The following is a 26,882-nucleotide window of genomic DNA, read 5'->3' on the forward strand; positions in this document are numbered from 1 at the left end:
CATGAGAAATAAAATGACCCCAAAACTAGAGGTTGTTTTGACCACAGTATGGTCTAAAGTAATCCAAAGAGATTTGGGTGGAATGCTAACAATCTTGCTATGTAATCCAGGGCACAGACTATTTATTAGATATAACAGGCATTTGATGCATATTTTTAGAGTAATAAATAAACGCCAACTCTGAAATTTATGTTGGTAAGTAAGTGTCTGTGATGGCTAATTTTATGTCAAGTTGATTGGGTCACCAAGTGCCAAGATATTTAGTCAAATATTTTTCTGGATATATCTGTAAGGGTATTTGAGGATGAGATTAACATTTAAATAGGTAGACTACATAGAGCAGATTGTCTTGAATGTGGGTGGGCCTCATCCAATCATGTGAAGAACTGAATAGAGCGAAAAGGTTGACCGTCTCCCATGAAGAGAGAATTATTCTTGTCTGACAGTCTTTGAACTGGACATCAACTTTCTTCCTGACATTAGATTCAAACAGAAACTTTGAATCTTCTAGGGATGAGTCTTTGGGCCTTCAGCCAATAATTTCACCACTGGCTCTCCTGGTTCTTAAACTTTGGGACACAGACTGCAACAACACCTTCAGCTCTCCTGGGTCTCCAGCTTGCCAGCTCACCCTGTAGTGCTTGGGACTTGCCAGGCTTCATAATCGTCTAAGCCTATTCTTTATAATACATTGCTAATCCAATCCCTGTATGTTCTTGTCATGTTTTCATTACTGTGACCTTAGCAAAACCATTTGATGTATAACAGATAACCACATATGAGTGTTTAAGATTCTGAGAGGATAGAGACACCAGGAGACTATTATGATGACTATTATGAGTATAGTATTAAGAAACTAAAATATGCTCCTTATCAGGAATCCTCAGGAATCAAAACAGTTAGAATCAAATATATTAACAATGATCTGGATTATAGTAATATAATCTGGATTAAGCAGCAAGGTTTTCAGGATCGGATTAATATATGATCCAAATATGTTAACAATGATCCAGATTTCTCACAACTGAGTTTCTACTATATTAGACATATTTCTTCCAGTGTAGCCAGAGGTGAGCTATTGCATGCACTTCCTCTCTTGAGCCAAAAAAGAGACTGAAGCAATCACTTTTTCTAAAACAGCTTCTGCAAGAGAATGTGAAAAAGTTTGCTGAGCAACTATAGCCTTTGAAGTACACTGTCATAGTACCTAATGTTTGAGAATGATTTCTATTCTCCTTTATATTTATGTAAAGGAGCCAGTGAGAAGCATTCTACCAAAAGACAGCCATGTAGTTGGAGTTATGTCTGCCAGAAAACTCCCTTTTATTCTATAGTGCAAATTAAAAGGTATAGACATATTTTAGTTATTTCCCATTTATGAAAATATAGAATTGCACATGTACATGGTTGAACATTAAATTCTGCACAGAAAAAAGTAAATCTAAAGGGACAGAAAGACCAGTTTTCTGTGGGATGCCTTGTGTGTTAGAGTCACAAGCAGGGAAGCACTAGTGATATTTGTCTTAGTCTCCATTACCAAATCATTGCACAATCGCACCTGGAGTATCAGTGAAATTTTTAGCAGGGTGAAACAGAGGATTTCTGATTATCTAAGGATTTAAGTTTAACATGGTATCTCTGCCAATTCTGTTATCCAGTATGCGGCAACAAATAGCTCTGTTGAGAATGACAGAATGAAGAGGTTCAATGACCCATTCGATTCTGCAGTCAGGCATCTTGAACAGAAAGAGTTGAGCGGGAGGACCCTAGGCAGTTCTCGATGTTATTACTGATTCTGGGGCAGGGCTCTATCAGACATCCTACAGGCATCTGAGAAAGCAGATTTGCACAGATAGTTATAGATTGTGAGGCCAAATTTTCTGAAAGTTGTGTTTCTGAATTCTTAATATCCCCCACTATAGCAGAAAAAATGGAAAAATTTTCTACATATGGGAAATCAAAGAAGTAAAATATAAGTCCTAAAGGCTGTTAACTGGAAACTTTAGACAAATTAAATTTAGCAAAATTTATCTGAGCAAGGAATGATTCATAAGTCAGGCAGCACTCAGAATCAGGAGAGCTTCAGACAGCTCCACCCAGTCACATGGGCAGGCAGTATTTATAGACAAAAAAAAAGTATGATGCAGAAAGGCTTGATTGGTTATGACTCAGCACTTGCCTGATTAGGCCATGTTGTGGTGAGGCAGTGACTTCATATGGACAAGGCCTGATCAGTTCGCAGCCTGTGATTGGCAGAAACTCAGCTGCTGTGATTGGCTGAGACTCAGCTACTTGTTATAAGAATATATTCTTAAAATAGGTTGAATGTTGTTTATGTATTAAAGATGCAGTTTACTATGTATGATGGCAGCTTTAGGCCTAATTTAATTTAAAGTAAGAAGTTCAAGTCTAAGAAAAAGAATACTATTAACATTTTTATATTTTTTGAAAGGTAATTCTGTGACATTGGAACATGAACTAATTTAATTAATGGAACATGTATTTTTAATGCAATATATTCCCTCTGAGGTTTCCCCAAACTGTCAAAATTGATTTCTTAGTCCTCACAGCATTCCACATGAGTTACATATTCTGAATTTAAATGTATCCCAGTTAAATGCAATGCTATGATTTATCTAAGAAAAAGAGTATCTAAGTATCTAAGAAAAAGGTGCAGCCTGACCAGTGAGAGCTGAAGCAGAGTGAGGCATCACCTCACCTGGGAAGTGCAAGGGGGAAGGGAATCCCTTTTCCTAGCCAAGGGAAACTGAGATACACAACACCTGGAAAATCGGGTAACTCCCACCCTAATACTGCGCTTTACCAAGGGTCTTAGCAAACAGCACACCAGGACATTATATCCCACACCTGGACAGGGGTCCCATGCCCATGGAACCTCCCTCATTGCCAGTATAGCAGTCTGAGATCCAACTGCAAGGTGGCAGAGAGGCTGGGGGAGGGGCGTCCGCCATTGCTGAGGCTTAAGTAGGTAAACAAAGCTGCCTGGAAGCTCGAACTAGGTGGAGCCCACCACAGCTCAAGGGGTCCTGCCTGTCTCTGTAGACTCCATCTCTGGGGACAGGGCATAGCTAAACAAAAAGCAGCAGAAACCTCGGCAAAGGTAAATGCCCCGTCTGACAGCTTTGAAGAGAGCAGTGGATCTCCCAGCACAGAGGTTGAGATCTGAGAACGATCAGACTGCCTGCTCAAGTGGGTCCTTGACCCCTGAGTAGCCTAACCAGGAGATATCCCTTACTAGGTGCAGACCGACACCTCACACCTCACACGGCAGGGTATAACCCTGAGACGAAGCTTCCAGAGCAAGAATCAGACAGCAACACTCTCTGTTCAGCAGTATTCTATCTTCTGCAGCCTCTGCTGTTGATACCCAGGCAAACAGGGTCTGGAGTGGACCTCAAGCAAATTCCAACAGACGTACAGCTGAGGGTCATGACTGTTAGAAGGAAAACTAACAAACAGAAAGGACACCCACATCAAAACCCCATCAGTTCATCACCATCATCAAAGACCAAAGGCAGATAAACCACAAAGATGGGAAAAAAGCAGGGCAGAAAAGCTGGAAAGTCAAAAAATCAGAGTGCATCTCCCCTTCCAAAGGAACGCAGCTCATCACCAGCAACGGATCAAAGCTGGACGGAGAATGACTTTGAGGAGTTGAGAGAAGAAGGCTTCAGTCAATCAAACTTCTCAGAGCTAAAGGAGGAACTACGTAACCAGCGCAAAGAAACTGAAAATCTTGAAAAAAGAATGGAAGAATGGATAACTAGAATAATCAATGCAGAGAAGGCCATAAACTTCAGTAACCAACTTGATCAACTGGAAGAAAGAGTATCAGTGATTGAGGATCAAATGAATGAAACGAAGCGAGAAGAGAAGTTTAGAGAAAAAGGAGGAAAAAGAAATAAAGCCTCCAAGAAATATGGGATTCTGTGAAAAGACCAAATCTACGTCTGATTGGTGTGCCTGAAATGGAACCAAGTTGGAAAACACGCTTCAGGATATCATCCAGAACTTCCCGAACCTAGTAAGGCAGGCCAACATTCAAATTCAGGAAATACAGAGAACACCACAAAGATATTCCTCGAGAAGTACAACTCCAAGACACATAATTGTCAGATTCATCAAAGTTGAAATAAAGGAAAAAATGTTAAGGGCAGCCAGAGAGAAAGGTGGGGTTACCAAAAAGAGAAGCCCATCAGACTAACAGCAGATCTCTTGGCAGAAACTCTCCAAGCCAGGAGAGAGTGGGGGCCAATATTCAACATTCTTAAAGAAAAGAATTTTAAAACCAGAATTTCATATCCAGCCAAACTAAGTTTCATAAGTGAAGGAGAAATAAAATCCTTTACAGATAAGCAAATGCTTAGAGATTTTGTCACCACCAGGCCTGCCCTACAAGAGACCCTGAAGGAAGCACTAAACATGGAGAGGAACAACCGATATCAGCCATTGCAAAAACATGCCAAAATGTAAAGACCATTGATGCTAGGAAAAAACTGCATCAACTAATGAGCAAAATAACCAGGGAATATCACAATGACAGGATCAAGTTCACACATAACAATATTAACCTTAAATGTAAATGGACTAAATGGTTCAATTAAAAGACACAGACTGGCAAATTGGATAAAGAGTCAAGACCTATCAGTGTGCTGTATTCAGGAGACCCATCTCACGTGCAGAGACACACATAGGCTCAAAATAAAGGGATGGAGGAAGATCTACCAAGCAAATGGAGAACAAAAAAAAGCAGGGGTTGCAATCCTAGTCTCTGATAAAACAGACTTTAAACCATCAAAGATCAACAGAGACAAATAAGGCCATTACATAATGGGAAAGGGATCAATTCAACAGGAAGAGCTAACTCTCCTAAATATATATGCACCCAATACAGGAGCACCCAGATTCATAAAGCAAGTCCTTAGAGACTTACAAAGAGACTTAGACTCCCATACAATAATAGTGGGAGACTTCAACACTCCACTGTCAACATTAGACAGATCAATGAGACAGAAAGTTAACAAGGATATCCAGGAATTGAACTCATCTCTGCACCAAGTGGACCTAATAGACATCTACAGAACTCTGCACCCCAAATCAACAGAATATACATTCTTCTCAGCACCACATCACACTTATTCCAAAATTGACTCATAGTTGGAAGTAAAGCACTCCTCAGCAAATGTACAAGAACAGAAATTATAACAAACTGTCTCTCAGACCATATTGCAATCAAACTAGAACTCAGGACTAAGAAACTCAAGCGAAACCGTTCAACTACATGGAAACTGAACAACCGGCTCCTAAATGACTACTGGGTACATAACAAAATGAAGGCAGAAATAAAGATGTTCTTTGAAACCAATGAGAACAAAGATACAACATACCAGAATCTCTGGGACACATTTAAAGCAGTATGTAGAGGGAAATTTATAGCACTAAATACCCACAAAAGAAAGCAGGAAAGATCCAAAATTGACACCCTAACATCGCAATTGAAAGAACTAGAGAAGCAAGAGCAAACATATTCAAAAGCTAGCAGAGGGCAAGAAATAACTAAGATCAGAGCAGAACTGAAGGAGATAGAGACACAAAAATCCCTGCAAAAAATCAATGAATCCAGGAGCTGGTTTTTTGAAAAGATCAACAAAATTGATAGACCTCTAGCAAGACTAATAAAGAAGAAAAGAGAGAAGAATCAAATAGACACAATAAAAAATGATAAAGGGGATATCACCACCAACCCCACAGAAATACAAACTACCATCAGAGAATACTATAAACACCCCTACGCAAATAAACTAGAAAACCAAGAAGAAATGGATAATTTCCTGGACACTTATACTCTCCCAAGACTAAACCAGGAAGAAGTTGAATCCCTGAATAGACCAATAGCAGGCTCTGAAATTGAGGCAATAATTAATAGCCTACCAACCAAAAAGAGTCCAGGACCAGATGGATTCACAGCCGAATTCTACCAGAGGTACAAGGAGGAGCTGATACCATTCCTTCTGAAACTATTCGAGTCAATAGAAAAAGAGGGAATCTTCCCTAACTCATTTTATGAGGCCAACATCATCCTGATACCAAAACCTGGCAAAGACACAACAAAAAAAGAGAATTTTAGACCAATATCCTTGATGAACATCGATGCAAAAATCCTCAATAAAATACTGGCAAACCAAATCCAGCAGCACATCCAAAAGCTTATCCACCATGATCAAGTGGGCTTCATCCCTGGGATGCAAGGCTGGTTCAACATACACAAATCAATAAACTAATCCAGCATATAAACAGAACCAAAGACAAAAACCACATGATGATCTTAATAGATGACGAAAAGGCCTTTGACAAAATTCAACAGCCCTTCATGCTAAAAACTCTCAATAAATTCGTATTGATGGAAGTTATCTCAAAATAAAAAGAGCTATTTATGACAAACCCACAGCCAATATCATACTGAATGGGCAAAAACTGGAAGGATTCCCTTTGAAAACTGGCACAAGACAGGGATGCCCTCTCTCACCACTCCTATTCAACATAGTATTGGAAGTTCTGGCTAGGGCAATCAGGCAAGAGAAAGAAATAAAGGGAATTCAGTTAGGAAAAGAAGAAGTCAAATTGTCCCTGTTTGCAGATGACATGATTGTATATTTAGGAAACCTCATCATCTCAGCCCAAAATCTCCTTAAGCTGATAAGCAACTTTAGCAAAGTCTCAGGATGCAAAATTAATGTGCAAAAATCACAAGCATTCTTATACACCAGTAACAGACAAACAGAGGGCCCAAATCATGAATGAACATCCATTCGCAATTGCTTCAAAGAGAATAAAACACCTAGGAATCCAAATCACAAGGGATGTAAAGGACCTCTTCAAGGAGAACTACAAACCACTGCTCAGTGAAATGAAAGAGGATACAAACAAATGGAAGAACATTCCATGCTCATGGATAGGAAGAATCAATATTGTGAAAATGGCCATACTGCCCAAGGTAATTTATAGATTCAATGCCATCCCCTTCAAGCTACCAATGAGTTTCTTCACAGAATTGGAAAAAACTGCTTTAAAGTTCATGTGGAACCAAAAAAGAGCCCACATTGCCAAGATAATCCTAAGTCAAAAGAACAAAGCTGGAGGCACCACGCTATCTGACTTCAAACTATGCTACAAGGCTACAGTAATCAAAACAGCATGGTACTGGTACCAAAACAGAGATATAGACCAATGGAACAGAACAGAGTCCTCAGAAATAATACCACACATCTACAACCATCTGATCTTTGACAAACCTGAGAGAAACAAGAAATGGGGAAAGGATTCCCTATTTAATAAATGGTGCTGGGAAAATTGGCTAGCCATAAGTGGAAAGCTGAAACTGGATCCTTTCCTTACTCCTTATATTAAAGTTAATTCAAGATGGGTTAGAGACTTAAATGTTAGATCTAATACCATAAAAACCCTAGAAGAAAACCGAGGTAATACCATTTAGGACATAGGCATGGGTAAGGACTTCATGTCTAAAACACCAAAAGCAATGGCAACAAAAGCCAAAATTGACAAATGGCATCTAATTAAAGAGCTTCTGCACAGCAAAAGAAACTACCATCAGAGTGAATAGGCAACCTACAGAATGGGAGAAAATTTTTGCAATCTACTCATCTGACAAAGGGCTAATATCCAGAACTTACAAAGAACTCAAACAAATTTACAAGAAAAAAACAACCCCATCAAAAACTGGGCAAAGGATATGAACAGACATTTCTCAAAAGAGGACATTCATACAGCCAACAGACACATGAAAAAATGCTCGTCATCACTGGCCATCAGAGAAATGCAAATGAAAACCACAATGACATACCATCTCATACCAGTTAGAATGGCAATCATTGAAAAGTCAGGAAACAACAGGTGCTGGAGAGGATGTAGAGAAATAGGAACAGTTTTACACTGTTGGTGGGATTGTAAACTAGTTCAACCATTGTGGAAAACAGTATGGCGACTCCTCAAGGATCTAGAACTAGAAGTACCATATGACCCAGCCATCGCATTACTGGGTATATACCCAAAGGATTATAAATCATGCTGCTATAAAGACACATGCACACGTATGTTTATTGCGGCACTATTCACAATAGCAAAGACTTGAAATCAACGCAAATGTCCATCAGTGACAGACTGGATTAAGAAAATGTGGCACATATACACCGTGGAATACTATACAGCCATAAAAAAAGGATGAGTTCGTGTCCTTTGAAGGGACATGGGTGCAGCTGGAAACCATCATTCTGAGCAAACTTTCACAAGAACAGAAAACCAAACACCGCATGTTCTCACTCATAGGTGGGAATAGAACAATGAGATTACTTGGACATGCGAAGGGGAACATCACACACCGGGGCCTATTATAGGGAGGGGGGAGGGGGGAGGGATGGCATTGTGAGTTATAACTGATGTAAATGACGAGTTGATGGGTGCAGCACACCAACATGGCACATGTATACATACATAACAAACCTGCATGTTATGCACATGTACCCTAGAACTTAAAGTATAGTAAAAAAAGAAAAAGAAAAAGAAAAAAAGTGATCACAAGAAAGTAATAAAAATGCAAACTAGTGTAGAAAAGCAGTCAATGCCTCCTGATCCTACATCTTGTGGTTGAATGCCATTCTATGGAATGATTCTCTTTTCTTCTTAAAAAGAGAAGCACTCCACTGATAATCACATATATCCCTTATGATTTTAAAATCTAAATTACCAAATGCTAATAGAGAACATACCCTTATATTCTCATCATCCTTAATGCTTTTTGTTAAGAATATTTTCTTATGTGGGAAATTGGTTGTTTTAATAACTGATGACATGTCCATGTAGTTTAGAAATGCAATCAGTGCTAATATTGACTAACTGCTTCCTACATGCCAGACCCTGACCTAAGGATTTTATCTCCTAACTCATTCATTCTCTTAATAATGTTGTACAGGATGTGCTATCATTATTTATTTTTCTGTAAACTACCTTTAAAACTTTATATGGACATGATATAAAAAAGAATTTTCATTAAACTAAACCATACTCCTAGGTGTCAGTTCTCTACCTACACCAGAAATCTTGATTGAAAGTGCTGGAAATGACCACGAAAATGATGAAAATTACTATCAAGGTGTGGTTGTCACAAGGTGCTGAGCTTTCCTTACCTTGGTCAACACCAGAGGATTTACTAGTTATTGAGCTGACCATAAGAAGTAGAATTTTTGTGGTTATCAGCCTGATGAATACTTGAATTGGTAATCTCAGTAGTAACTTTATGACACTCCAGATATGAGAATTGGCAAAAATGTTTCTCACCATTACATAAGTAGAGTATAAGAAACTAGTAAGATAGTAAGGCCTAATATCTGTCTTTCCCTTCAGTCTGGGGTCCGTATTAGTCAGGGTTCTCCAGAGACACAATCATCAACCAGATATAGATGTTATATAGGTAAGTAGATAGGTAGATAAATAGATAGATAGATAAAGTGGGAGAGACAGATAGAGAGATTTATTAAGAAATTAGCTTCCTCAGTTGTGGAGGCTTAGCAAATCCAAAACCAGCAGGATAGGCCTGAAGGCTGGAGAACCAGGGAAGAGTTGTTATCGGAGTCCAGAGGCCACCTGCTGGCAGAATTTCTCCTGGCTGGGGGATAGTCAGTCTTGGTTCTAGCCAGGACTTCACCTGATTGGATGAAGCCCACTTACACACTGGAGGGTAATTTGCTTTACTCAAAGTATATTTAAATGTTAATTTCATTCAAAAACTTTTTCAGAGAAACATCCAGAAAAATGTTTGACCAAATATCTGGTCAGAGTGGCCAAGCCAAGTTGATACATAAAATTCAGCTTACAGGACCTGTGTAGATAACAGGTCAGAGGATTTCTCCTTCACTGATGCTGAATCCAAGGAAAACAGAAACTGGAGTATTGTGGATAGTATTTCCATTATCTTTTGTGCAAGGTTGTGGTTGTAGCACATGAAAAGACAGAGTTGGCACTTTGTAATATGTATGCATCAGGTTATATGAATTGTTTATGTCAACTTGGCAATAGCATACATCTGTATATACTGTGCAGATGCACTCAGACTGAGATTTGGTTTTATTTTAGCCAAAAATTGAAATTGTGGGTATTAGATCACTCATGTCTACCACAATCTGGCAGCTAACATTATTTACTAGAAAAACCAAGACTTATGCCAGTCAAATTGTTTTTGGAGAGTTTATGATACTTATCCTTGTTTTACAGACCTGGCAAGTGAGGTTAACCTGGAGAGGTTAAGTAAGTTGGCCAATGTATGAAGCTAATAAATAGAAGTAGCAAGATTTTAACACTGGCTATAAGCTCTAGCATCTACAATCTTGTTAGAACTGCCTTTTACAAGAACATATACTGACAAGGGAAAGCATTCACAATAAATTTTTAAATCATAATTGCAAGTTACAACGTTTTATTAAATTAAAATCCAGAAATGTTAAGAGACATTATCTCTGTATCAAAGGGATTAAGAATATTTAAAGTGTTTTTATTCTTCTTTGTATATTCTAAATTCATTATAATGGACATGTATTTCTTCTAGCATCAGCATATCAAGTGAAAATTACCTTAAAAATAAATGAGTTTTATTTCAATTTAAAAAATGTGCAAAAATGAGCCACAAACTCCTACTTTTTGTTATAGAAAGGCATTTCTAAAGTGTGAGAGAAGATGAATAGTTAATATAGGGACTTTTATCTTGGGCAAAGTTTTGATTAATTACTATAGAAGTCCTGCTGAATATTTCTACTGTGAGGAGGTCTTCGTTTGTTTAAGATAAGTGTTTAAATATTTTCTGCTAGAGATAGCCAGCAGCCAGGCAGGTACCTACTACTTGTGTTACAGTTTGGCTCTGATTATAATTGAAAATCCCAGGGCTGAAGAGGACCACGGAAGGGCCCTTGCCCAAGTGGATGTTTTCACTCTGGCCTTGGCTGGCGTGTAGGAAAGGTCTTGCTCATATTCGCTCAGAGGAGGACTTTAGTTACAGGAAAACACCTTTGCTAAATGATTTATAGTCATTCTGCTTAATTTCAAGGACATAAATATATTTCCTCAAAGTTTTAACTCAATTTAACAAAATTATGTATGGTCGTCGGAGAGGGAAGTTGTTCTTCCTGAATGTGTGATTTGTCATTTATATTTTAAAATCCTTTGTTGATACAGAAAAACATTTCTCATGTACCCATAATTACATGACTTCATATAGTTATATGCTAAGCAATTTAATCAGATTATTTTATAAATTATAATATAGGAGAATTTGAAAAACTTTCCATGACCGATGACAGCATTTTTGACCTTGACTTCAATCACAGGGTTCTGTAGTGTGAAAACATGCTGACTTCGATTCCATATGTACCTTGTACACAATTCCTTAAAACAGAACTCAATAGAATTATCCTAGATTTATAATATGCTCATTTTTGGGGATTGCTTTTCTGGATTTGTATTATATCTTTTCAATGTTTTAAGAAAATTTTGTCATTTATATACACGAAAAATTATGTTTTTGGCACACAGTTCTATGAAATGTTACAAATGCATAGATTTATGTCAGTAACACCAAAGAGAGGATAAGAACAATTGCAGCACCCCAAAATTCCTCATGGTGCCCCTTCCCTTACCCTTGCCAACCATTCTTCTGTTCTCTGTTTCCATATTGTTTTTTCATTATGCAATTGCCTTTTATTTTGTACTGCTTAAACCTTTTCTTAGATCAGGCATAGGAAGAATAAAAATGCAAAATAGATGGGAATAAACTCAGAAGCTTTTTATATGAACTTGAGACAAAAATACATGTTACTTGCCACAAAGAACAAACATAAAATGAAAACAGTGTCCTGACTCCACCACAGGTTCCAAAACTTGATTAAAATTGTTATTGGCATTATAGTACCATAACCCTGCAATTACATTTAATCACCTTAAATGTGTTGAATACAATGTGCAATTATTGTTGCTGTTGTTTAAAAATGATTTCTGAGATAATAGTAGTTTCACATCCAGTTGTAAGAAATAAGACAAGATATCACTTGACCATTTGTGTAGTACAAAGAATAACAAAGTCTGATATAACTTTCATAGGCCAAGTTGACAAGATGCAAAGGGGAGTGAAAATTGAGAAACCTCCTAACTACGATAGGCAAGAGAAATTTTATAAATTTATCTCAGTGAAATCTTCATGTGCCTGTAAAATGTCTTACCCTGCATATGTTTGCATGCATAAAGAGAAAAATACTCTCACAATATTACAAAGCAAAAGTAGAATCTACTGTATGACTTAAATCAAAACAATTTGTAAATGCTTTGCAGCCTACTATAATCTACTTAGTCACTCTGTAATTGAAATACTTGAATAATTTGAATAATTTAATAATTGTAATGATTGAATTTGATTGAGCTCTCTCTGACCACACTTTAGTCAGGCTTCTCTGAGGCTTCTTCTCAGTGGGGCCTTTGCTCCTTGCCTCTTGCAAGACCTTTCTGAGCCCAGATTTCAGCAAAAGATCCCACCAGTGTACCAAGACCATTCAATGGAGAAAAAATAATCCTGGCTTACTCGTTGAAAATCAGCTGTCCATAAATATATGAGTTTATTTTTAGATTCTCAATTCTATTTCAATTCTCTAAACATCCACATTTATACCAGTGTCACATTGTTTTTTCTTTTTTTTCAAATTATTTTATTCTTATTTCATATTTTTTTGTCAATTTTTATCTTTAACTGAACAGTTCTAAATTATGAGCTTTGTGCTAACTTTTGAAATTGAAAAGTGTCCTGGAACAGTGTGTTTTTTTCAAAATTGCTGTGACATTTCAGGTCCCCTGAATTTCCATATTAATTTTGGGAACAGCTTGTCAATTTCTGCAAAGGGAGTAACAAAAACTTAGATATTCTATTTAACCTGTAGATTATTTACCTGAATACTGCCAACAACATTACATTTTCTAATCTATGAATATTGGCTATCTTTCCATTAATTTAGGTCTTCTTTAATTCAACAATGTTTTGTAGTTTTCAAGGTAAAGTCTTGGATTTCTTTTGTAAATTCACTCCAAAGTAATTTATTGTTTTTGATTCTATTTTGAATGGGATTGTTAATTTCATATTTGGATTTTTTTTTTTTTTTTTGCTATGATAGTATCTTGTGTTCCTCCACCTTATAAATTATTTTATTTATTTATTTTTATTTTTTTAGGACAGTGTCTCCCTGAGACACCCAGGCTGGGCATAATGACACTATCTCGACTCACTGCAACCTCTGCCTCCCAGGTTCAAGTGATTCTTCTGCCTCAGTCTCCTGAGTAGCCGGGACTAAAGGTGCATGTACTTTCTATATATATAAGATTATGTTACCTGTGAATACAGGTCATTTCGTGTCTTCCTTTACCATGTGGATGCCTTTTATTTTGTTTTCCTTTCTTGGTACCCTGACTGAAACCTCCAGTTCAATTCCTAAAAGAAGAGGTGAGAGTGGGCATATTGTATTTTTTGTGACATTGGAATAAATACAGTCTTTCACCATTAAGTATGATGTTAGTTGAAGGCTTTTTATAGATTCTCTACCAGGTTGTTTTGATCATAAAGAGGCATTGGATTTGGTCAAATTCTTCTCTCATATACTGAGATGATCATGTGCTCTTTGCCCTTTATTTTGTTGTTTTGATTATTTTGTTATTTAATTTTTTCTATTGCTATTGTGTTTTATGTTAATTGGCTTTTGGATGTTAAACAAACCTTACCTTCCTGGGATGAATTTCACTTGGTCATGGTGTATAATCCTTTCTTTAATGTGGTTTGAATCAGTTTGCTAGTACTGTGTTGAGGACATGTACATCGTTACATAGATGTTTGTCTGCAGCTTTCATGTGATGTTTTCATCTGGTTAGGAAAATTGTGTAAATAATTAGTATTTAATCTTCTTTAACTATTTGGTACAATTTATTAGTGAAATTATTTGGGTTTGGGCTTCCCTTTCTGGAAAGATATTTAATTGTTAATTTAACAGCTTACCTATTGACCTATTTAGATTTTCTATTTTTTCTTGTCATTTTTATCAGTTTATGTCATTCTTAGAATTTTTTTTTTTTGTAGATTATCTAAATTTTTGACATATAATTATCTGCTGGGTCCGTCCCACAAACCCTGGCTGAGTGAGGATGAAAGGAGTACTCAGACACAGGTATGCAGTATAAGAGCAGCTAGGGGACTGCCCAGCACTTAGCAGTGGAAGAATGAGCAATCCCCAACAGCTGGAGCTGCTTGCTTTTATTTAGTACAGACATAATGCCGAAAGCCTGGAGCCAACACAATCTGTGAGTAATTAACATTATTGTTCCCCTATTCAGGGAGCAGTCACGAGCTCTGATGATCAAAGATCAGCTCCTACTAAACATAAGTAAACAAGCCTGTTTACGATAAATTCCCCTATACTTCCTTGTACCTACTCCTTGCCCTCTGCCTCAGGGTCAGAGAACAGCTGCCTTCAGCTTATTCTCTCCTGAAGCTATGCAGAGCCTTCCAACCATTCAGAAGGCCTGCTCCTTTCCCTTTAGTTTCTCTCACCACTCTGACCCATCTCCTACAATTATCCTTGCCACATTTAAAGTCATCATTTTAAATTTTCTCTATGGTTGGTGTTAGACTCTCTTGTATTTCTGATTTTAATATTAGTCTTCTGTTTTTTTGGTCAGTTTTGATAAAGGCTTTTCTGTTTTGTTGCTCTTTTCAAATATCCAGTTTTTGGTTCTGTTGATTTCTTCTACTGTTTTACTATCTTAAAAATATAAATTTCTGCTCTAATCTTTGTTATTTCCTTTTGTTGAATCACTGTGTTTAGTTTGCTCTTAGATTTCTAGTGTCTAATGGAAGAAGCTAAGGTGACTGATCTGAGACTTCCATCTTTCATAATATTGTTGTTTATAGCTATACATTTTCTTCTAAGCATTGCTTTATCTGAAGATAATACTTTTCTATCTTCACTACTTCATGTTCATTTATCTCAAATAATTTTCTAATTTCCTATGTAACTTTTTATTTGTCCTGTTTGCTATTTAGAATAGTATTATTTAATTGTCATATATTTGTGGATTTTTCTAATTTTGTTATTGGTTTCTCATTTTATTCAGTTGTGGTCAGAAAATGTATTTTGTAAAATATCAATTATCTTAAATCCACTGAGACTTGTTTTATGGTATAGCATACAGCCTGTCTGTGAGAGTATATAATATACAGGTGAGAAGAATGTGTATTCTGTTATTTTTGGGTAGAATGCTCAATAAGTGGTTGTTAGTTATAATGTTATTCAAATTTTCTGCTTCCCCATTGATCTGTGTAATTATCTACCCATTATGAAAGTGTGGTTTGAAGTAATTCAGTTTGTTTTTTTAAATTCTATATTTCTTCCTTCAGAAAATTGCATTAGTTTCTCTTTACGCCTTTTGGGCTTTGTTGTAAATTGGGTATATTCATAATTGCTGTATCTTATTAATGGGTTGACACACTTGGCATTATAAAATGTCCTTGTTTTAAAGTTCATTTTGTCTGATGTTAGTATAGCTGCTCCAGTTCTCTCTTGTTTATTTCTGAAAAATGGTGTGACACTTCCAGCTGGTCTCCACTGTTTCAAGTATGAAATTTGAATTGGTGTTTCTCTCTGGCTACTTTTAAGCCATTTTGTTGCCTTTTATCTTTAGAAGTTCAACTGAACTGTGATGTTTCTCAGCCAGATGTGTTGGGTTTATACTATTTGTGGTTCAGTCAGGTTCTTGAATCCAGAGGTTTATACCTTTTTCTCCTTTGGACAATTTTTAGCCATAATTTGAAGGAACATTTCCACTTATCTTTCTTTCCTTGTTCCCTTTGACTTTCATTATGCAAATGTTAATGCTTTAGCTTTGTCCCAAAGTCCAGAAAACTCTATTTTTAATTGCATTTTCTTTCTGTTGTTTATTTTGGATAAATCCTCTTGCCTATCTTCAAATTCCCTGATTCTATCCTTTGTCTTCTTCACTGTGCTATAGCAACCATCTATTAAGTTTTCTAATTTTAATTTTAATACTTTTATTTTTAAGTTTTATAATTTCCATTTCTTTCTTCTAATTTATTATTTTTTGATGGGCTTTTTTTTTTTTCTTCCCATGGGTTTCATGGCCACTAGTAATGGCTTAATGAAGCATTTTTATGTTGGCTGTTTACAAGTCTTCATCTGATAATTCCAACATCTAACTCATCTTGGTATTGGTGTCTTTTGACTGTTTTATTTAATTCGAATTGTGACTCTCCTGCTTTGATGGGAATCTGTTAGGTATTGCCAGAAGGGTTTCTGTTTTGTTCTTCCACCCTATTCCCTGTTCTTTGGCTAGGGGCAACAGACTTTTCTTGGACCTGTTTTTGTTTGTGCCTGTTGGTGGCCGGCCCCAGGCTTTGTAGAGTCCTGTCTAAGATAAGGGAGGCAATAAGGAAATGCAAAGGGGTCATCATTGTATCTTTCCTCATTTCCTGAGGTCCTGAAGAGGTCCTCCTTCTTTTCTTCTCACTTTTCAGAGTTTTTCATGCTTGTTTGTTGTGTTATACACAGGTATTTTAGTTTTAAGAGGGAGGAGCTGGCAGCAATGAAGCTACTCTATCTTTGCTGGAAGCAGAACCATCAGCCATCTATTCTGAGGACAGCGATGATGTCCCTACATTTCCTTTCTCTGCCAGGTTTGACCCTGGACAGCAGTTACGAGCAAGGGTGAAGGTACTGGTGAGAGGAGACAGCAGAGAGCCTGGCCTCCTCCCCATGGGTTGCCTGTGAGGATGAGACTTAACCATAAGACAGGCATGAAGTCTTGTGAGTTACAGAGCAGCTGACAGTTTTGTTAATGAACCAAAATACTTGTGATGTAAAAGTAGCCATGACATTGTCTATTCGCAAAATCAGCAAAAAAGTAATGGGATCGGTTAGAACATGCCTTGAGGCAGAGAAAGAATATCTCCATTGAATACAATTTAAAGTGACAGTGCATGCATGAGAAAGAGAGAGAGAAAGAGAGAGAGAGGGAGTACTGCATTATAACTGGTCAGTGAGTTTATCATGTTCAACGAATCAGTTATAAATTAACAAAATATCCAACTGAATATGGAAAGAGAACTTGTTCAAGCACACTTGTGAGCAAAATATTGTTGTAATTAAGTAATAGGATAAATTAAAGAATTAAAGATAATTATCTGTTTCCAGGATACTATTTTCTTTAACCTTTTTTTAAATAAAATACTGAATAAAATAAGCACAACATATTTAAATCTTTGTTGAATAAAAGAAAGTGGGCTCAACTAATCAATAATTAGCTATTTTTGTTTCTTTTAAAATAAGATATTCAAATATTTTATTTTAAATTGGAATTCTCAAAATATATTATCCATGAGGTAACATAGCGACTTCAAAGTATGAGTGACCAAAATAATTGTTTATGTTTTCCTTTCCTATCTTGAGCCTACCTTAATCTAAACTAATGTATACATTTTAATGTGCCCTAAATAGTAATTGCTGACCCATTGTTTTGCTCTTAATATTGAATGTATAGAAAGTTTAATGAAAATGTTTTGAAGTTTTGCTAAAGTGATTCATAATGTCCACCTTTTGAGCTTTTCTGCAGCCTGAGTTTTCAAGTACAACTCAGAGACTTCCATTTTTCCAGGAGAGTCCTTTGCTTTTATTATATGTAGTTTAAACATAGAGAAAAAAAAATCTAAAAACATAACCAAATAATTAACTAAGTGTAGTTAATACAAACAAGTATCATTGCCTATTTTATCTGATCAATATCTACAAAATTCATACCAACAATTCTTGAAATTTTTTTTTTTGCAAAATTTTGCAGGTTACACAGCAATTTTATAGGTTAATAATTGAATGAGTTATTATCCACTTTTAAATGAATGAAATAGAAAGTCAGCAAGTGAGTATTACAAATTATGGTCTTAAATCAAAATTTAATAATATAGCTGTATTTTATACTCTCTATATAGTAATTAATATATAATATTGAGCATGGATATGTAAAGTGAATATACGGTGTGTATGTGTATATATGTGTGTGTGTGTGTGTATGTGTGTGTGTTATGGTTGAGCAAATGTAGTTTCTTCCAAAAATGTGCTTTAGATTTAACATCAAAAATGCAGGAAAAGACGAATATGTACTCAATTTATTTGAGACTTATGTTTTATTTTGTTCCTATTGCAAAATGGTAATAAAAAAGCATTTGTTGTCAATATTCGGCAGACTTATGGAAAGTTTCTGTTGCTTGTATAGTATTGTTCTGAGATTATATTTCAAAGTAGTAGGGTATAGAGGCTTTTATTTATTTATTTATTTATTTTGAGACGGAGTCTCGCTCTGTCGCCCAGGCTGGAGTGCAGTGGTGCGATCTCGGCTCACTGCAAGCTCCGCCTCCCGGGTTTATGCCATTCTCCTGCCTCAGCCTCCCGAGTAGCTGGGACTACAGATGCCCGCCACCACGCCTGGCTAGTTTTTTTTTGTATTTTTTTTAGTAGAGACGGGGTTTCACCGTGCTAGCCAGGATGGTCTCGATCGCCTGACCTTGTGATCCGCCAGTCTCGGCCTCCCAAACTGCTGGGATTACAGGCTTGAGCCACCGCGCCCGGCCAGAGGCATTTTACAACAAATATTTGCATGTAATTCTCTAAACCTATGATATTGCATTTAGTCTTCACCCCCTTTTCAACTAAAGAGTGAAACGTATGTATCCTTGAGCTAATATTGAATTGGGCCTTTTTAAATAACTTTGTGTCGAACATTATAAACATTCAGTTATACGCATCAGTATCTGAAATGAAGTGTTTTGGTAAAATACTGTTTGCTCACTGATATGGTTTGTCTGTGTCTCAAATCTCGTCTTGATGCTCCCATAATCCCCATATGTAGTGGAAAGGACTAGTGGGAGGTAACTGAATCATGGGGGCAGTTTCCCTCATGCTGTTCTCATATAGTAAGTTCTCACGAGATGTAACGGTTTTATAAAGGGCTTCCCTCTTTGCTCAGCTCGCACTCTTCTGTCTCCTGCCACGATGCTAACATAGTGGCGGATGTGTTTGCTTCCCCATCCGCCACGGTTGCAAGTTTCCAGGTTTCCCCAGCCCTGTGGAACTCTGAGTCAATTAAACCTCTTTCCTTTATAAATTCCCATAGCAGTGTGAGAACTAATACACTCATGTAGGTTTGTGCGCAATTCAGGCTACATTTATGTGCCCACACACATTCACTGACACTGCCTTTTTGAAGACAATATCATATTAAAATATTTAGACAGCATCTAAAAAAGCAAAAAAAGAAACTTGTTCCATAAATTCCTAATTAATGAACAGTAACAGAAATGGAAATCATGTGTTTATCTCCACAACATACATGATGGTGTATATGTCTTCCTAAGAGAGAGAGAATGTTGAATGAGAAAGGAGCCAGCTCTATGCCTGATACCCACATAGCTGAGATAAAGTACTATGTCCTCAGCACATGGCACTTCCTGTAATTGCTATTAGACAAAACCCCTCCTCCCAACTAATGCTGCAAAAGTTCCTTCTGTTACTGCATAAGCTGAGTGTTAGCAACTCCTAGCTGTTGAAGGGCAACATGGATGATGCTTTCCCCTGTCACTAGACAGCTCTTAGGGAAGTGTACATGGGGCAGTATAAGTCAATGTTCACTTGGTTTTTTGCTGTGACTGGAGGAGCTCTTTCCAGACTTGCCTCTACAGGCATTCACCTTATTCCAAGGATGTCCCTGGGGCAACGCCCAGCGAAAGTCCTGCACTCGTGTGTAGGAAACACTTGGACCAAGTTAGATGGGTTCTTCAACTACAAGACTTAAATGAATACACTGGTGGGACTCCTGAATCAAAAAAGTAGAGGAATATTGTCCTATAAAGTAAGGTCGGAGTTTTTTGGTTTTTTTTTTAATCAATAATGCTTTTTCTGGAGCCTACTATTCCAAGATATTTTTTAATATCTAGGTCATTTCATATCTGCCGTCTAGATGGACTGGTGACTGACCCTTGCAGCCACCTCAGGCAATGACTCTGAGGCCGTGGAAGCTGTAAGAGCCTATTGCCAAGGGTGAACCATGGGACCTTCCCTAGACATATATGGGGTACATTCTGACATAACCCAGGTTTGGAATAGTAGAAATTTTGAATGTGTTTTCTTATGTCTATTAACGATACACAATTATTTTCTCAATTAACCATTGATGACCTTTTCTCAAATTCTGTAAAAAATTTTTTCCTATAAATGCTAACTCCATAGATACTAAGTTTATTCACCGTTTGTCTCTCATACCAACTATGCATATTTTTAAGTGTATCTTTTAATTGTTGTTATTTTTTCACAATGCAAAAGCTTATAAATCTCATGTTGCTTGAATCATTCTATTATTTTCCTGCAAGCTTTCTTCTTTTAATATCTGACATGACAAGGCCTATCTCTCCCCAAGGCTACACAATTTGCTGTATAAATATTTTCTTCCAGCACTTTTAGGCTCTTATATATTAGGTAGAAATAAGCTAGGCTTTTCTTTATTGGTATTTATTGTCTGCTAATTCAGACAAAAATAAAGAAAATGATACATTTTATCTTCGCTGCTGTAGACAATATGGCTATGTTTTGGTTTTACATTTTCTGTTTTGGTTACTTGTCATGGAACATTGTTTTGCTGACATTTTCATTGTGTATATCATTGCTTACGTATTTCAATGGGAACTTATTTGACATGTTGGTGGGTCATGGATGATATAAGTTAATTGTAGTTGTGTTTTTAATCATATTAAGACAACCATTTATACATCTTTCAAAATTTTCTTCCTTGAATTCAACTTGGTTTGACCTAATTCCAAAACTTCTAGTGAAAATATCAATTTAGAATACAATTTGATAAATTTGATGTTTTAGACAAGTTGTATATCAGTAAAAGATCACTTAGAGGAGATCATGATCTTTGTTAGATTATGGGGCCATTCTTTTGTTTAGTCCTGTTTACGTTTTCCAGATACTTCCAGGAGGATATTTAAAATAATTTATCCCACAGATTCTCAAATGAAAGTCAAATTTATAAAATATATAAAGATATCAAATCCTCAGATTGATTAATTATTTGCTACTTACAGGCTAAGTGGTTAATTTGTAGAATCTCTGTTGTATTCCAGATTTTCAAAAATCCAAATATGAATGCATAAGTATTATGTGAATAAGTCCTCACTCTTCAAATTTTATAATGTTCATCAGCTTTACAAGGGATTACACACTTAAGTACCTCATACTGACTGGAAGACCACAGGAGCTTTAAAATATGCAACTCTCTTTTCTGCAAGAAACAACTTGAAGAATGCTATCATCTCTTGCTCAGCTCTGGGCAGATTATTTGACTGAGGACTTCTCAAAGGCAGTTTTTCTTCCCCATAGGCATCACCTTGTATTCCAGTCTGTTCCCTGATCATTTCCTAGGAAATACATCTCCACTATTCAATGAGAAAATTAGAACTCATTTTCATAACGGAATAAATAAAGCATAATTACAAGACAAAGTAGCTTTAGTTAAAATCATATGATTTAATCAGGCAATGAACAGTTATTTATGGAACAAGTTTTATGGATTTGGAGTGCAGTCTGGGTTTCTACAAATATGACAACTGCCTCTCTTTGGGGAAAATGTAACAATAAAACATTGATCACTTAGAGAATAATAATAGCTTAGTAATATTAAACTGAAAAGTGCTATTAGAAAATGTAATCAAAATCAAATGATAAAGGGAATTTTGTGTTCAAAGTCATGTTCAAACCCTCCCAAAGGGGCAGAATTGGGACCTTGATCAAATTCATTTAAAAAAATGTGGTTGGTTCAGAGATAATCTGTAATTTTGGAGCATGTATGGAATAATTCTTACGGAGATTTTTTCATGCAGAGAGAAAGTCACAATATTTAAATGTTGAGGCCAGAGCCTTTCCAGGACATTACTGCCCTCTCTTATTTAATTCTTTGATAAGAGATACATGTTGACATTGGTATAACCATCAATTACCTTAACATAAATACTTCCCTAGAAATGGAAGTTACAGTTTTACGAAGTTGTGTTACATTATATCTTTACTTAGGTTTTGAAAAATAAAGCATACTTCTGTGTGATCAAAAAATCGGTCCACATAACCTAAAAGGTAATATTGCCTTCTATGAATCAAATGGCTCAAACTTGTAAAATCTAAATATTTACAGTACATCTGAGAAATAGAGTTGATTAAATTCTTTATACAATATCTAACTGTCCAGACAAAGCAACCAGAACCCCGTTCCTATGCCTGGTTATCTTGCATCAAAACAATCAGAATGACTGCCACACATTTTTTAAATAGTGCCTTATAAATCCAGCTACTTGTATAAAGGTGCACAACACGGAAACCTTTGAAAGGGTTCGTTACAGGGACTGACCTTGCCTCAATCTGAGAAAAGATCTCATATCATCTTTTCTTATTCTTCTGGTCTCTCACTCTTTTCAATGATACTATAGCCAGATTCGAGGAGCTTGGTCTCAAAATGTGAAGGAGCTATCAAGTCATTAAAATGTCAGCTCAGAGAAAGCAGAAGAAGCAGAAAACCTCTCATGAACACCACACCTAAATATGCAGAATGGAAAATAGGAAATGAGGCCAAGGGAATCAGACTTTCAGTAATGTTGGACTTTCAGCAAATTTGCAGGTGCAGAGCCGTAGCAGGAGCAGTGCTGCGGTGATGGGGCTAAGTCGAGTAATGAATGAGTCCTCTTGGTACCAGAAAAGGGCTGCTCTCAAAAGACTTGTTTTATTTTTAATTTTATGTACTTGTAGCTGTTATGGGCTGAACTTTGTCTTGCCAAAATTCACATGTAAAAGTTTAATGCCTGGTAAACTCAGAATGTGACTGTGTTTGCAGACAGGGGCTAAGCAGAAGTCACTACCATAAAATGAGGTCTCATAGGTGAGCCCTAATCCGATACAACTGGTGTCCTTATAAGAAGAGATTGGGGCATGAATACTCACAGGGAGATGACGATGTGAGGACACAGCGAGGATATGACCATCAATACCTTGATCTTATATTTGCAGCCTCTATAACTGTGGGAAAATAAATGTCTGTTGTTTAAGCCACCAAGTCAGTGGTACTTTGTTACAGCAGCCGGAACAAACCAATACAGCAGCCCTTCTGAAAATTTAAATTTTAGGTCAGAATTTGAAGGTATGCGATTTACCAGCTATAACCATGTGGAGTATTTATAATGAAATTTTGGCTAAAAATTCTAACGAAAAACACCTTCAAAATATTGTTTTCTTGAGTGTAAACCACAGGATAAGAAAATGGGTCATCTGAAACTATTCTCTTGAAATACGTAGTGTGTTTTCCATACTCAGTCATAGAAACCCAGCCTGTCTATGCATATCATTTACAACAGTCTTATCTTGGTGATTTCATTTCATATCAATTTTCACTCACAGGTTATGCAAAGTTAGGGCAATACTATTCTAGTGGTTTTTGAGTATTTGGGATATTTTTCCTGGGGGATTGAAACACAAAGGTGGAGAAAAACTGAGATAACATTTATGTCATAGGAGTTTCTCTTTTGGCCGAAAGAGAATGGATACGGATTCACATAATTTATAATAGATCATATGGAGATGATCTTAGTTCCTTAAAGTGAAAGTATCATTTTCTAAATTGAAAACAAACAAGCAAACACATACTCTATAAATTTCCAAAGAAGAAATGGCTGTTAGGCTGAAAGAGAATATAACAAATAAAAGAGTATCCCTAATGTTCTGTTGGGTAGAGAACTTTGCCTATTAGTGATCTACACGAACTCATGGAGCCAAGGTTGGCGTGCTCTCCACTTCTTCCCACTCTGTGTCCCATGCAGTAAATCGCTGTCGATAATTAGGAGCTCACGTCCCCTGTGCCCTCACCTCTGAGATAATGTCAGTAAAAAGAGTGCAGGGACACAGAGGTCTCCCCACCATGGAAGGAAATTTGACATTATATAAACCTACTAGTGAGGGTTTTTTTTTTTTATGCTTTTTTTTCTACTAATTTGTATGGAGTATTTTGACTTTCCTTTGAGATTCAGGGTGTTGGAGCTTCTGACGGATGCAAGCAAATGTTTGCATCTGCAGACTTGTTTAGTCTAAACAAAATCTAAAACATTCACTCCTGAGGCATTTCCTTCGTGCCCTTGTCTCAGCTGACATGGCTGCTTGAAATAACTCACCATGAATAGTATACCGAACATGTACAGAAACTGTCCTGTTTCTATGGGACGTGAAGAAAGCATAAAACCCAACATGTTCACAAACATTCAGTCACTAATTCCCAAGCCTTCTTTCAAATACTTTATCTAGATTTACAAAGACCCAGAGTCTGTGATGGCGTGGATTTTCTGAGCCATTGCCTTGGTCAACAGCTAAGCCATATATGTGCAAGGGAATGAAGTGGACTATGTCATACACACAGTGGATACCCTTATATTTCTCTGTCAGTGGTCTAGAGAGCTATCTTCTAAGTGGAATCGACAGAGCAGTTAAAAGTATACCTGTGTAATAACTGGTATTATTTCCTTTTTAAAAAGCACACAGACTCACATACATGATATTGTTGTACATAAGTAAGGCAATAGGATAAGTAAAAGCAAGGACAGACATGGTGGCTCACACCTGTAATTCCAGCACTTTGGGAGGCTGAGGCGGGTGGATCACCTGAGGTCAGGAGTTCGAGACCAGCCCGGCGTACATGGTGAAACTCTTATCTCTACTAAAAATACAAAAATTAACTGGGCCTGGTGGCAGGCGCCTGTAATCCCAGCTGCTTGGGAAGATGAGGCAGCAGAATTGCTTGAACGCAAGAGGCAGAGGTTGCAGTGAGCCGAGATCATGTGGTTGCACTCCAGCCTGGCACAAAGAGCAAAACTCTGTCTCAAACAAAAAAACAAACAGCCAGAGCAAGTGAGGTGGGCATACTGGAAACAGTGAGCAGGTGTGCTGTGATGCCATCAGGAGCACAAATAATACTGGGCCACTTTACTCTGCCTTGCTAATTGCTTTACATTCTTTGATTCACATGTTCTTAAACTAATCCCATAATATTGATATAATTATCATGCTTTTACAAGATAGGAACCTGAGAGTTTTAAGAGTTCAAATTTCTTGCCCAAATGTATTTATTCAAATGGATAAGTCAATACATTTTAGGTACATAAGAGAGCAAAGAGATTTTCTTACTTTGAACAAAAAAATAAAAAGAATTTCTGCTTTGGAGTTCAAAAACCATGAGAAGAGGGTGCTTCAGGGAACTCAGAAATGAGGAATACCCTGTCACTGATTTGTCTGGAAGATGAAAATTCAGTTGGGGAGCTGTTAATCGGGTTTTAAATATTTTTAAATGTATGAGATATGTATGCACTCAACCATTACTAATGTGAACCATCAAAACACTTGCCGCAATTTTGAATCCTGTAAGTACATATGGCAGTGTCTACCCACTGTCTGTGCTGTCACAAAAATTACCATGTGTAGGACCTGTAGGTGTTTTACAGCTTATTAAACTATAATTGTGGAACTGTAATTATAGCAGATGCACTACAATGCCTGAGTTTTAGAAAACAACTTCCCTTAAATCATAAAAAGAGCAAACTTTATCCTTTTCACAGCAATGACATGATTATATTAAAATACAATACTGCTAGAGGTACAAAACTCACTTCGCTCAACATATGTGAAAAATGATTCCTGTCTCCATCACTTTAAAGGAACACATTCATATTGTAATCACAGCTGAGAAAAGAGGCACTACAGAAGCATGTTTTAAAAAATTCTATTTTGGTATATATTCTTATATATGTATTAGTTTATAGGTTATGACAATCATTACTGGCTTATAAATAAATTATATAAATATTCACGTTCCTAGGTAGCTCTTTTTTTTCAGGTGGCAACAGCCTGCAGCCTTCTCTTAAGATGCACACTGCAAAAGCAAAAGGGTCACCTGCTTAAGTAGGCTAGATCAACTTTGTCAGAACTTCCCACTGACGGTGTCTTGTCAGATTGTGTTTAACTCCTCTAGACATCGGAGAGTATAAAGACAGGAAGTCAGTTCTTTGAAAATCAGATTTGCTTATGTCCTTTATTGAGCAGCTAGTTTGCCTTATTGTCCAAAATACTCCACCACCTTCAGCATCCAGAACAAATCTTTTTCAGTGCACACGTGTGTATGTGTGTGTGTGTGTCTGTGTGTGTGTGTGTGTGTATGTGTGTGTAGGGGGGTGCGTATTGGATGTTGATGTTGCCATAATTGTTACTCTAGGTGTCCATCATTGGGGAATTCTGTCATTGTTGAGTCTGGCCTGTCTTCTCACATGGATGATTAGAAAAATATCTACTATCCAGCTGAAATATTCTACTCTTCTAGGGGTTGCTTGTAAGAAGCAGATAATAAAATTATTTCCGTTGACACTTGGGAATATTTAAATATTCAAAGTAAATGTAAATTGTTCATTACTGCCATATTTATGTTATAGGCAGTGTCCTAAATACTTTCCTGTTCCCTGTAATAATCAAATCAACAAGTCGAGGGAATTGTTTAACACCACGATGTGTAAATCCCAGCACATAAAGTTCATGTGGTAAAGCTGAAGTAGTGGTAAGGCTGAAATTTGGAATAAGTCAGGGAAGACACTCTGCCAAGTTAGGTATCATCTAAGGCACCATGTTAGGTAC

The sequence above is a fragment of the Trachypithecus francoisi genome, unplaced genomic scaffold (genome assembly GCF_009764315.1).
Source record: "Trachypithecus francoisi isolate TF-2019V2 unplaced genomic scaffold, Tfra_2.0 Lachesis_group4, whole genome shotgun sequence".
Classification (NCBI taxonomy): Eukaryota; Metazoa; Chordata; class Mammalia; order Primates; family Cercopithecidae; genus Trachypithecus; species Trachypithecus francoisi.